A 13,944-nucleotide genomic window follows, 5' to 3' on the forward strand; every position below is an offset into this window, starting at 1 on the left:
CAGGCAATATTAGGTTAGGTTAGGTTAGGTTAGGTTAGGTTAGGTTAGGTTAGGTTAGGTCAGGTCATTGTATTTAATAATTTTTAAATTTTTTTTTACTTTTAGGCAAGGTTAGGTTAAGTTAGGTTAGGTTAGGTCATTGTATTTGATTATTTAAAAAAAATTCCCCTCTCAGGCAATATTAGGTTAGGTTAGGTTAGTTTAGGTTAGGTAAGGTCATTGTATTTAATTATTTAAAAAAATTTCCCCTCTCAGGCAATATTAGGTTAGGTTAGGTTAGGTTAGGTTAGGTTAGGTTAGGTTAGGTTAGGTTAGGTCAAGTCATTGTATTTAATAATTTTTAAATTTTTTTTACTCTCAGGCAAGGTTAGGTTAGGTTAGGTTAGGTTAGGTAAGTTTAGGTTAGGTTAGGTTAGGTTAGGTTAGGTTAGGTTAGGTTAGGTTAGGTTAGGTTAGGTTAGGTTAGGTTAGGTTAGGTTAGGTTAGGTTAGGTTAGGTTAGGTTAGGTTAGGTTAGGTTAGGTTAGGTTAGGTTAGGTTAGGTTAGGTTAGGTTAGGTCAGGTCATTGTATTTAATAATTTTTAAATTTTTTTTTACTCTCAGGCAAGGTTAGGTTAGGTTAGGTTAGGTTAGGTAAGGTTAGGTTAGGTTAGGTTAGGTTAGGTTAGGTTAGGTTAGGTTAGGTTAGGTTAGGTTAGGTTAGGTTAGGTTAGGTTAGGTTAGGTTAGGTTAGGTTAGGTTAGGTTAGGTTAGGTCAGGTCATTGTATTTAATAATTTTTAATTTTTTTTTTACTTTTAGGCAAGGTTAGGTTAAGTTAGGTTAGGTTAGGTCATTGTATTTGATTATTTAAAAAAAATTCCCCTCTCAGGCAATATTAGGTTAGGTTAGATTAGGTAAGTTTAGGTTAGGTAAGGTCATTGTATTTAATTATTTAAAAAAATTTCCCCTCTCAGGCAATATTAGGTTAGGTTAGGTTAGGTTAGGTTAGGTCATTGTATTTAATTATTTAAAAAAAATTCCCCTCTCAGGCAATATTAGGTTAGGTTAGGTTAGGTTAGGTTAGGTCATTGTATTTAATAATTTAAAAAAATTTCCCCTCTCAGGCAATATTAGGATTGGTTAGGTTAGGTTAGGTTAGGTTAGGTCAGGTCATTTTATTTAATAATTTTTAAATTTTTTTTTACTTTTAGGCAAGGTTAGGTTAAGATAGGTTAGGTAAGGTCATTGTATTTAATTATTTAAAAAAAATTCCCCTCTCAGGCAATATTAGGTTAGGTTAGGTTAGGTTAGGTTAGGTTAGGTTAGGTTAGGTTAGGTCAGGTCATTGTATTTAATAATTTTTAAATTTTTTTTACTCTCAGGCAAGGTTAGGTTAGGTTAGGTTAGGTTAGGTAAGGTTAGGTTAAGTTAGGTTAGGTTAGGTTAGGTTAGGTTAGGTTAGGTTAGGTTAGGTTAGGTTAGGTTAGGTTAGGTTAGGTTAGGTTAGGTTAGGTTAGGTTAGGTTAGGTTAGGTTAGGTTAGGTTAGGTTAGGTTAGGTTAGGTTAGGTTAGGTTAGGTTAGGTTAGGTTAGGTTATGTTAGGTTAGGTTAGGTTAGGTTAGGTTAGGTTAGGTAAGGTCATTGTATTTAATTATTTAAAAAAATTTCCCCTCTCAGGCAATATTAGGTTAGGTTAGGTTAGGTTAGGTTAGGTTAGGTTAGGTTAGGTTAGGTCAGGTCATTGTATTTAATAATTTTTAAATTTTTTTTTACTTTTAGGCAAGGTTAGGTTAAGTTAGGTTAGGTTAGGTCATTGTATTTGATTATTTAAAAAAAATTCCCCTCTCAGGCAATATTAGGTTAGGTTAGGTTAGGTTAGGTTAGGTTAGGTTAGGTTAGGTTAGGTTAGGTTAGGTTAGGTTAGGTTAGGTTAGGTTAGGTTAGGTTAGGTTAGGTTAGGTTAGGTTAGGTTAGGTTAGGTTAGGTTAGGTTAGGTTAGGTTAGGTTAGGTTAGGTTAGGTTAGGTTAGGTTAGGTTAGGTTAGGTTATGTTAGGTTAGGTTAGGTTAGGTTAGGTTAGGTTAGGTAAGGTCATTGTATTTAATTATTTAAAAAAATTTCCCCTCTCAGGCAATATTAGGTTAGGTTAGGTTAGGTTAGGTTAGGTTAGGTTAGGTTAGGTTAGGTCAGGTCATTGTATTTAATAATTTTTAAATTTTTTTTTACTTTTAGGCAAGGTTAGGTTAAGTTAGGTTAGGTTAGGTCATTGTATTTGATTATTTAAAAAAAATTCCCCTCTCAGGCAATATTAGGTTAGGTTAGGTTAGGTTAGGTTAGGTTAGGTTAGGTTAGGTTAGGTTAGGTTAGGTTAGGTTAGGTTAGGTTAGGTTAGGTTAGGTTAGGTTAGGTTAGGTTAGGTTAGGTTAGGTTAGGTTAGGTTAGGTTAGGTTAGGTTAGGTTAGGTTAGGTTAGGTTAGGTTAGGTTAGGTTAAGTTAGGTTAGGTTAGGTTAGGTTAGGTTAGGTTAGGTTAGGTTAGGTTAGGTTAGTTTAGGTTAGGTTAGGTTAGGTTAGGTTAGGTTAGGTTAGGTTAGGTTAGGTTAGGTTAGGTTAGGTTAGGTTAGGTTAGGTTAGGTTAGGTTAGGTTAGGTTAGGTTAGGTTAGGTTAGGTTAGGTTAGGTTAGGTTAGGTTAGGTTAGGTTAGGTTAGGTTAGGTTAGGTTATGTTAGGTTAGGTTAGGTTAGGTTAGGTTAGGTTAGGTAAGGTCATTGTATTTAATTATTTAAAAAAATTTCCCCTCTCAGGCAATATTAGGTTAGGTTAGGTTAGGTTAGGTTAGGTTAGGTTAGGTTAGGTTAGGTCAGGTCATTGTATTTAATAATTTTTAAATTTTTTTTTACTTTTAGGCAAGGTTAGGTTAAGTTAGGTTAGGTTAGGTCATTGTATTTGATTATTTAAAAAAAATTCCCCTCTCAGGCAATATTAGGTTAGGTTAGGTTAGGTTAGGTTAGGTTAGGTTAGGTTAGGTTAGGTTAGGTTAGGTTAGGTTAGGTTAGGTTAGGTTAGGTTAGGTTAGGTTAGGTTAGGTTAGGTTAGGTTAGGTTAGGTTAGGTTAGGTTAGGTTAGGTTAGGTTAGGTTAGGTTAGGTTAGGTTAGGTTAGGTTAGGTTAGGTTAGGTTAGGTTAGGTTAGGTTAGGTTAGGTTAGGTTAGGTTAGGTTAGGTTAGGTTAGGTTAGGTTAGGTTAGGTTAGGTTAGGTTAGGTTAGGTTAGGTTAGGTTATGTTAGGTTAGGTTAGGTTAGGTTAGGTTAGGTTAGGTAAGGTCATTGTATTTAATTATTTAAAAAAATTTCCCCTCTCAGGCAATATTAGGTTAGGTTAGGTTAGGTTAGGTTAGGTTAGGTTAGGTTAGGTTAGGTCAGGTCATTGTATTTAATAATTTTTAAATTTTTTTTTACTTTTAGGCAAGGTTAGGTTAAGTTAGGTTAGGTTAGGTCATTGTATTTGATTATTTAAAAAAAATTCCCCTCTCAGGCAATATTAGGTTAGGTTAGGTTAGTTTAGGTTAGGTAAGGTCATTGTATTTAATTATTTAAAAAAATTTCCCCTCTCAGGCAATATTAGGTTAGGTTAGGTTAGGTTAGGTTAGGTTAGGTTAGGTTAGGTTAGGTTAGGTCAAGTCATTGTATTTAATAATTTTTAAATTTTTTTTACTCTCAGGCAAGGTTAGGTTAGGTTAGGTTAGGTTAGGTAAGGTTAGGTTAGGTTAGGTTAGGTTAGGTTAGGTTAGGTTAGGTTAGGTTAGGTTAGGTTAGGTTAGGTTAGGTTAGGTTAGGTTAGGTTAGGTTAGGTTAGGTTAGGTTAGGTTAGGTTAGGTTAGGTTAGGTTAGGTTAGGTTAGGTTAGGTTAGGTTAGGTTAGGTTAGGTTAGGTTAGGTTAGGTTAGGTTAGGTTAGGTTAGGTTAGGTTAGGTTAGGTTAGGTTAGGTTAGGTTAGGTTAGGTTAGGTTAGGTTAGGTTAGGTTAGGTTAGGTTAGGTTAGGTTAGGTTAGGTTAGGTTAGGTTAGGTTAGGTTAGGTTAGGTTAGGTTAGGTTAGGTTAGGTTGGGTTAGGTTAGGTTAGGTTAGGTTAGGTTATGTTAGGTTAGGTCATTGTATTTAATTTTTTAAAAATTTTCCTCTCTCAGGCAAGGTTAGGTTAGGTTAGGTTACATTTGGTCATTGTATTTAATTATTTTCAAATTTTTCCTCTCTCAGGCAAGGTTAGGTTAGGTTAGGTTATGTAAGGTTAGGTCATTGTATTTAATTTTTTTAAATTTTTCCTCTCTTAGGCAAGGTTAGGTCAGGTTAGGTTAGGTTATGTTAGGTTAGGTTAGGTTAGGTTAGGTTAGGTTAGGTTAGGTTAGGTTAGGTTAGGTTAGGTTAGGTTAGGTTAGGTTAGGTTGGGTTAGGTTAGGTTAGGTTAGGTTAGGTTATGTTAGGTTAGGTCATTGTATTTAATTTTTTAAAAATTTTCCTCTCTCAGGCAAGGTTAGGTTAGGTTAGGTTACATTAGGTCATTGTATTTAATTATTTTCAAATTTTTTCCCTCTCAGGCAAGGTTAGGTTAGGTTAGGTTAGGTTATGTAAGGTTAGGTTATTGTATTTAATTTTTTTAAATTTTTCCTCTCTCAGGCAATGTTAGGTTAGGTTAGGTTTGTTTAGGTTAGGTTAGGTCATTGTATTTAATTATTTTGAAATTTTTCCCCTCTCAGGCAAGGTTAGGTTAGGTTAGGTTAGGTTAGGTTAGGTTAGGTTATGTTAGGTTGGGTTTGGTTAGGTCAGGTTAGGTCATTGGTTTTTTTTAATTAATTTTAAATATTAGTTCTCTGAGGTAAGTCAGTTCAAGTCCACAATAGTGTAAATTTTTTTTAAAAAAATTTTAATTTTAAATATTTTATATAAAAAAATTATTTTATCAATAAAAAAAAGTGTGGGATGAATGGTGTATATTATTATAAATATTTTATTGCCATATGTGAGTATGAGGATTATCATGTGGATAATATCTTAAGAAGCACCCCATTTAAATTATGTTAAATAAAATAATTTTTTTATATATACTAATATTAATTTATATTTATTAATTAATCTTAAAATATTTTTAATTCAAATTTATTTTCTATTTTGAAATTTTGTTTTCCATAGAAACAGTGTTTTTTTTTTTTTAACTTTTTTTTTTTTTTTAATATATTCAGTAAAAATATATTAGCTTGGATCAGTAATGACGTATTTTCCTTCCGAGAAGCTGTGGCAGAAGCAGCAGCCACGTCCACACAGAAGTTCTTGAGAAATAGCAATTTTGCTCTATTCGTGGTTGTTTTCGTTCGTGGTTGTTTGCCGTGCGGGGCGAATCGGGAAATCAAGCAAATAGCTGGAGACATTCTCCCGGCGATCGAGGCCTCGGCGGCCGGGAAAAACGCGCGCGTTTGGGCGTTGCGCGCACCCATGGCAAGGCCCATTTTGGGTTATATAGGGGGTAGTGGTGTCCCGAGGGGAAAAAATTAACATGTTAAATACAGCTTCCAGGCAATAGAGAAATGTCTCGGCGACGGAAGGCACCACTACCCGGCATATTTCCGCCCCTCGGACTCCGTGCGCCAGCCTGTAATAGCGAATCGGGACTTAGAAAAAATTCGAGCAGAGAGCCAGAAAATTCTCCCGGCGATGGAGGCCTCCGCGGCCGAGGAAATTGTCATTGGTGATTTTGCATGTTAAATTAACATGTGTATTAACACAGGCTTGGAGAAGCAAGCCTGCGGGACTCTGCAATACATTGAGCGGGGAGCCAGAAAATTCTGGCGGCGACCGAGGCCTCCGCGGCCGGGAGAACTCTCGGCGCTCGGGCTCCGCGTGTACCCGCGGCAAGGTCCATTTTGGGTTATATAGGGGGTAGTGGTGTCCCGAGGGGTAAAAATTAACATGTTAAATACAGCTTCCAGGCAATAGAGAAATGTCTCGGCGACGGAAGGCACCACTACCCGGCGAATTCCCGCCCCTCGGAATCCGTGCGCCAGCCTATAATAGCGAATCGGGACTTAGAAAAAATTCGAGCAGGGAGCCAGAAAATTCTGGCGGTGACCGAGACCTCCGCGGCCGAGGAAATGGTCATCGGTGATTTTACATGTTAAATTAACATGTGTATTAACACTGGCTGGGAGAAGCAAGCCTGCGGGACTCTGCAATATATTGAGCGGGGAGCCAGAAAATTCTGGCGGCGACCGAGGCCTCCGCGGCCGGGATAATAATCCTTGGTAATTTTACATGTTAAATTAACATGTGTATTAACACATGCTGGGAGAAGCAGGCATTCTGGACTTTGAAAAATTTCGAGCAGGGGCCGGAGAAATTCTCCCGGCGACCGAGGCCTCCGCGGCCGGGAGAACTCTCGGCGCTCGGGCTCCGCGTCTACCCATGGGGAGCGGGCAGCCAGAAAATTCTGGCGGCGACCGAGGCCTCCGCGGCCGAGGAAAAGGTCATTGGTAATATTACATGTTAAATTAACATGTGTATTAACACATGCTGGGAGAAGCAGGCATTCTGGACTTTGAAAAATTTCGAGCAGGGGCCGCAGAAATTCTCCCGGCGACCGAGGCCTCCGCGGCCGGGAGAACTCTCGGCGCTCGGGCTCCGCGTCTACCCATGGGGAGCGGGCAGCCAGAAAATTCTGGCGGCGACCGAGGCCTCCGCGGCCGAGGAAATGGTCCTTGGTGATTTTACATGTTAAATTAACATGTGTATTAACACAGGCTGGGAGATGCAGGCATTCTGGTCTTAGAAAAATTTCGAACAGGGGCCGGAGAAATTCTCCCGGCGGCCGAGGCCTCCGCGGCCGGAAGAACTCTCGAAAACCACCTCGTTCGTGGTTGTTTGCCGTGCGGGGCGAATCGGGAAATCTAGCAAATAGCTGAAGACATTCTCCCGGCGATGGAGGCCTCGGCGGCCGGGAAAAACGCCCGCGCTCGGGCGTTGCGCGCCCCCTTGGCAAGGCCCATTTTGGGTTATATAGGGGGTAGTGGTGTCCCGAGGGGAAAAAATTAACATGTTAAATACTGCTCCCAGGCAATTGTAAAATGTCTCGGCGACGGAAGGCACCACTACCCGGCATATTTACGCCCCTCGGACTCCGTGCGCCAGCCTGTAATAGCGAATCGGGACTTAGAAAAAAAATTCGAGCAGGGAGCCAGAACATTTTCCCGGCGATCGAGGCCTCCGCGGCCGAGGAATTTGTCATTGGTGATTTTGCATGTTACATTAACATGTGTATTAACACAGGCTTGGAGAAGCAAGCCTGCGGGACTCTGCAATACATTGAGCGGGCAGCCAGAAAATTCTGGCGGCGACCGAGGCCTCCGCGGCCGGGGAAATAATCCTCTGTAATTTTACATGTTAAATTAACATGTGTATTAACACAGGCTTGGAGAAGCAAGCCTGCGGGACTCTGCAATACATTGAGCGGGGAGCCAGAAATTTCTGGCGGCGACCGAGGCCTCTGCGGCCGGGATAATAATCCTTGTTAATTTTACATGTTAAATTAACATGTGTATTAACACAGGCTGGGAGAACTAGGCATTCTGGACTTTGAAAAATTTCGAGCAGGGGCCGGAGAAATTCTCCCGGCGACCGAGGCCTCCGCGGCCGGGAGAACTCTCGGCGCTCGGGCTCCGCGTCTACCCATGGGGAGCGGGCAGCCAGAAAATTCTGGCGGCGACCGAGGCCTCCGCGGCCGAGGAAAAGGTCATTGGTAATATTACATGTTAAATTAACATGTGTATTAACACATGCTGGGAGAAGCAGGCATTCTGGACTTTGAAAAATTTCGAGCAGGGGCCGGAGAAATTCTCCCGGCGACCGAGGCCTCCGCGGCCGGGAGAACTCTCGGCGCTCGGGCTCCGCGTCTACCCATGGGGAGCGGGCAGCCAGAAAATTCTGGCGGCGACCGAGGCCTCCGCGGCCGAGGAAATGGTCCTTGGTAATTTTACATGTTAAATTAACATGTGTATTAACACAGGCTGGGAGAAGCAGGCATTCTGGACTTTGGAAAATTTCGAGCAGGGGCCGGAGAAATTCTCCCGGCGACCGAGGCCTCTGCGGCCGGGAGAACTCTCGGCGCTCGGGCTCCGGGTGTACCCGCGGCAAGGCCCATTTTGTGTTATATAGGGGGTAGTGGTATCCCGAGGGGGAAAAAATTAACATGTTAAATACTGCTTCCAGGCAATAGGAAAATGTCTCGGCGACGGAACGCACCACTACCCGGCGAATTCCCGCCCCTCGGACTCCGTGCGCCAGCTTGTAAGAGCGAATCGGGACTTGGAAAAAATTTTATCGGGGAGCCAGAAAATTCTCCCGGCGATCAAGGCAATCACCGCCGGGAGAATTTTTTCTAGCTAACCGATTGAAATTTTCAAAGTACCAATTGCCTCGAAAACAACCACGAACGTAAAACAACCACGAACGGAAAACAACCACGAACGACAACAACCACGAACGACAACAACCACGAACGACAACAACCACGAACGGAAAACAACCCCGAACGACAACAACCACGAACGCACAACAACCACGAATGAAAACAACCACGAACGGTAAACAACCACGAACGAAAACAACCACGAACGAAAACCACCTCGTTCGTGGTTGTTCGCCTTGTGGGGCGAATCGGGACATCATGCAAATAGCTGGAGACATTCTCCCGGCGATCGAGGCCTCGGCGCCCGGGAAAAATGCCCGCGCTCGGGCGTTGTGGGCACCCATTGCATGGCCCATTTTGGGTTATATAGGGGGTAGTGGTGTCCCGAGGGGGAAAAAATTAACATGTTAAATACTGCTCCCAGGCAATTGTAAAATGTCTCGGCGACGGAAGGCACCACTACCCGGCATATTTCCGCCCCTCGGACTCCGTGCGCCAGCCTGTAATAGCGAATCGGGACTTAGAAAAAATTCGAGCAGAGAGCCAGAAAATTCTCCCGGCGATGGAGGCCTCCGCGGCCGAGGAAATTGTCATTGGTGATTTTGCATGTTAAATTAACATGTGTATTAACACAGGCTTGGAGAAGCAAGCCTGCGGGACTCTGCAATACATTGAGCGGGGAGCCAGAAAATTCTGGCGGCGACCGAGGCCTCCGCGGCCGGGAGAACTCTCGGCGCTCGGGCTCCGCGTCTACACATGGGGAGCGGGCAGCCAGAAAATTCTGGCGGCGACCGAGGCCTCCGCGGCCGAGGAAATGGTCCTTGGTGATTTTGCATGTTAAATTAACATGTGTATTAACACAGGCTTGGAGAAGCAAGCCTGCGGGACTCTGCAATACATTGAGCGGGGAGCCAGAAATTTCTGGCGGCGACCGAGGCCTCTGCGGCCGGGATAATAATCCTTGGTAATTTTACATGTTAAATTAACATGTGTATTAACACAGGCTGGGAGAACTAGGCATTCTGGACTTTGAAAAATTTCGAGCAGGGGCCGGAGAAATTCTCCCGGCGACCGAGGCCTCCGCGGCCGGGAGAACTCTCGGCGCTCGGGCAGCGCGTCTACCCATGGGGAGCGGGCAGCCAGAAAATTCTGGCGGCGACCGAGGCCTCCGCGGCCGAGGAAAAGGTCATTGGTAATATTACATGTTAAATTAACATGTGTATTAACACATGCTGGGAGAAGCAGGCATTCTGGACTTTGAAAAATTTCGAGCAGGGGCCGGAGAAATTCTCCCGGCGACCGAGGCCTCCGCGGCCGGGAGAACTCTCGGCGCTCGGGCTCCGCGTCTACCAATGGGGAGCGGGCAGCCAGAAAATTCTGGCGGCGACCGAGGCCTCCGCGGCCGAGGAAATGGTCCTTGTTGATTTTACATGTTAAATTAACATGTGTATTAACACAGGCTGGGAGAAGCAAGCCTGCGGGACTCTGCAATACATTGAGCGGGGAGCCAGAAAATTCTGGCGGCGACCGAGGCCTCCGCGGCCGAGGAAATGGTCCTCAATGATTTTACATGTTAAATTATCATGTGTATTAACACAGGCTGGGAGAAGCAAGCCTGCGGGACTCTGCAATACATTGAGCGGGGAGCCAGAAAATTCTGGCGGCGACCGAGGCCTCCGCGGCCGGGGAAATAATCCTCGGTAATTTTACATGTTAAATTAACATGTGTATTAACACAGGCTGGGAGAAGCAGGCATTCTGGACTTTGAAAAATTTCGAGCAGGGGCCGGAGAAATTCTCCCGGCGACCGAGGCCTCCGCGGCCGGGAGAACTTCGGCGCTCGGGCTCCGCGTGTACCCGCCGCAAGGCCCATTTTGGGTTATATAGGGGGTAGTGGTGTCTCTGGAGGGAAAAAATACACGGTAAATATTGCAGCCAGAGCCTATGGCAATCTGTTGGCGACCGAGGCCTCCACACGCCGGCAAATTTTCGGCTCTCGGACTGTGTGTATTCCACTGGAGACAGGCCTGCGGGACTCTGTAATATATTGAGCCGGGAGCCAGAAAATTCTGGCGGCGACCGAGGCCTCCGCGGCCGGGGAAATAATCCTCGGTAATTTTACATGTTAAATTAACATGTGTATTAACACAGGCTGGGAGAAGCAAGCCTGCGGGTCGCTGCAATATATTGAGCGGGGAGCCAGAAAATTCTGGCGGCGACCGAGGCCTCCGCGGCCGGGGAAATAATCCTCGGTAATTTTACATGTTAAATTAACATGTGTATTAACACAGGCTTGGAGAAGCAAGCCTGCGGGACTCTGCAATACATTGAGCGGGGAGCCAGAAAATTCTGGCGGCGACCGCGGCCTCTGCGGCCAGGGAAATAATCCTCGGTAATTTTACATGTTAAATAACCATGTGTATTAACACAGGCTGGGAGAAGCAAGCATGCGGGACTCTGCAATATATTGAGCAGGGAGCCAGAAAATTCTGGCTGCGACCGAGGCCTCTGCGGCCGAGGAAATGGTCATTGGTAATTTTACATGTTAAATTAACATGTGTTTTAACACAGGCTGGGAGATGCAGGCATTCTGGACTTAGAAAAATTTCGAGCAGGGGCCCGAGAAATTCTCCCGGCGACCGAGGCCTCTGCGGCCGGGAGAACTCTCGAAAACCACCTCGTTCGTGGTTGTTTGCCGTGCGGGGCGAATCGGGAAATCTAGCAAATAGCTGAAGACATTCTCCCGGCGATGGAGGCCTCGGCGGCCGGGAAAAACGCCCGCGCTCGGGCGTTGCGCGCCCCCTTGGCAAGGCCCATTTTGGGTTATATAGGGGGTAGTGGTGTCCCGAGGGGAAAAAATTAACATGTTAAATACTGCTCCCAGGCAATTGTAAAATGTCTCGGCGACGGAAGGCACCACTACCCGGCATATTTACGCCCCTCGGACTCCGTGCGCCAGCCTGTAATAGCGAATCGGGACTTAGAAAAAAAATTCGAGCAGGGAGCCAGAACATTTTCCCGGCGATCGAGGCCTCCGCGGCCGAGGAATTTGTCATTGGTGATTTTGCATGTTAAATTAACATGTGTATTAACACAGGCTTGGAGAAGCAAGCCTGCGGGACTCTGCAATACATTGAGCGGGCAGCCAGAAAATTCTGGCGGCGACCGTGGCCTCCGCGGCCGGGGAAATAATCCTCTGTAATTTTACATGTTAAATTAACATGTGTATTAACACAGGCTTGGAGAAGCAAGCCTGCGGGACTCTGCAATACATTGAGCGGGGAGCCAGAAATTTCTGGCGGCGACCGAGGCCTCTGCGGCCGGGATAATAATCCTTGGTAATTTTACATGTTAAATTAACATGTGTATTAACACAGGCTGGGAGAACTAGGCATTCTGGACTTTGAAAAATTTCGAGCAGGGGCCGGAGAAATTCTCCCGGCGACCGAGGCCTCCGCGGCCGGGAGAACTCTCGGCGCTCGGGCTCCGCGTCTACCCATGGGGAGCGGGCAGCCAGAAAATTCTGGCGGCGACCGAGGCCTCCGCGGCCGAGGAAAAGGTCATTGGTAATATTACATGTTAAATTAACATGTGTATTAACACATGCTGGGAGAAGCAGGCATTCTGGACTTTGAAAAATTTCGAGCAGGGGCCGGAGAAATTCTCCCGGCGACCGAGGCCTCCGCGGCCGGGAGAACTCTCGGCGCTCGGGCTCCGCGTCTACCCTTGGGGAGCGGGCAGCCAGAAAATTCTGGCGGCGACCGAGGCCTCCGCGGCCGAGGAAATGGTCCTTGGTGATTTTACATGTTAAATTAACATGTGTATTAACACAGGCTGGGAGAAGCAGGCATTCTGGACTTTGGAAAATTTCGAGCAGGGGCCGGAGAAAATCTCCCGGCGACCGAGGCCTCTGCGGCCGGGAGAACTCTCGGCGCTCGGGCTCCGGGTGTACCCGCGGCAAGGCCCATTTTGTGTTATATAGGGGGTAGTGGTGTCCCGAGGGGGAAAAAATTAACATGTTAAATACTGCTTCCAGGCAATAGGAAAATGTCTCGGCGACGGAACACACCACTACCCGGCGAATTCCCGCCCCTCGGACTCCGTGCGCCAGCTAGTAAGAGCGAATCGGGACTTGGAAAAAATTTTATCGGGGAGCCAGAAAATTCTCCCGGCGATCAAGGCAATCACCGCCGGGAGAATTTTTTCTAGCTAACCGATTGAAATTTTCAAAGTACCAATTGCCTCGAAAACAACCACGAACGTAAAACAACCACGAACGGAAAACAACCACGAACGACAACAACCACGAACGACAACAACCACGAACGACAACAACCACGAACGGAAAACAACCCCGAACGACAACAACCACGAACGCACAACAACCACGAATGAAAACAACCACGAACAGTAAACAACCACGAACGAAAACAACCACGAACGAAAACCACCTCGTTCGTGGTTGTTCGCCTTGTGGGGCGAATCGGGACATCATGCAAATAGCTGGAGACATTCTCCCGGCGATCGAGGCCTCGGCGCCCGGGAAAAATGCCCGCGCTCGGGCGTTGTGGGCACCCATTGCATGGCCCATTTTGGGTTATATAGGGGGTAGTGGTGTCCCGAGGGGGAAAAAATTAACATGTTAAATACTGCTCCCAGGCAATTGTAAAATGTCTCGGCGACGGAAGGCACCACTACCCGGCATATTTCCGCCCCTCGGACTCCGTGCGCCAGCCTGTAATAGCGAATCGGGACTTAGAAAAAATTCGAGCAGAGAGCCAGAAAATTCTCCCGGCGATGGAGGCCTCCGCGGCCGAGGAAATTGTCATTGGTGATTTTGCATGTTAAATTAACATGTGTATTAACACAGGCTTGGAGAAGCAAGCCTGCGGGACTCTGCAATACATTGAGCGGGGAGCCAGAAAATTCTGGCGGCGACCGAGGCCTCCGCGGCCGGGAGAACTCTCGGCGCTCGGGCTCCGCGTCTACACATGGGGAGCGGGCAGCCAGAAAATTCTGGCGGCGACCGAGGCCTCCGCGGCCGAGGAAATGGTCCTTGGTGATTTTACATGTTAAATTAACATGTGTATTAACACAGGCTGGGAGAAGCAAGCCTGCGGGTCGCTGCAATATATTGAGCGGGGAGCCAGAAATTTCTGGCGGCGATCGAGGCCTCCGCGGCCGGGGAAATAATCCTCGGTAATTTTACATGTTAAATTAACATGTGTATTAACACAGGCTTGGAGAAGCAAGCCTGCGGGTCTCTGCAATACATTGAGCGGGGAGCCAGAAATTTCTGGCGGCGACCGAGGCCTCTGCGGCCGGGATAATAATCCTTGGTAATTTTACATGTTAAATTAACATGTGTATTAACACAGGCTGGGAGAACTAGGCATTCTGGACTTTGAAAAATTTCGAGCAGGGGCCAGAGAAATTCTCCCGGCGACAGAGGCCTCCGCGGCCGGGAGAAATCTCGGCGCTCGGGCAGCGCGTCTACCCATGGGGAGCGGGCAGCCAG

The sequence above is a fragment of the Bacillus rossius genome, unplaced genomic scaffold (assembly GCF_032445375.1).
Source record: "Bacillus rossius redtenbacheri isolate Brsri unplaced genomic scaffold, Brsri_v3 Brsri_v3_scf377, whole genome shotgun sequence".
NCBI classification, from domain to species: Eukaryota; Metazoa; Arthropoda; class Insecta; order Phasmatodea; family Bacillidae; genus Bacillus; species Bacillus rossius.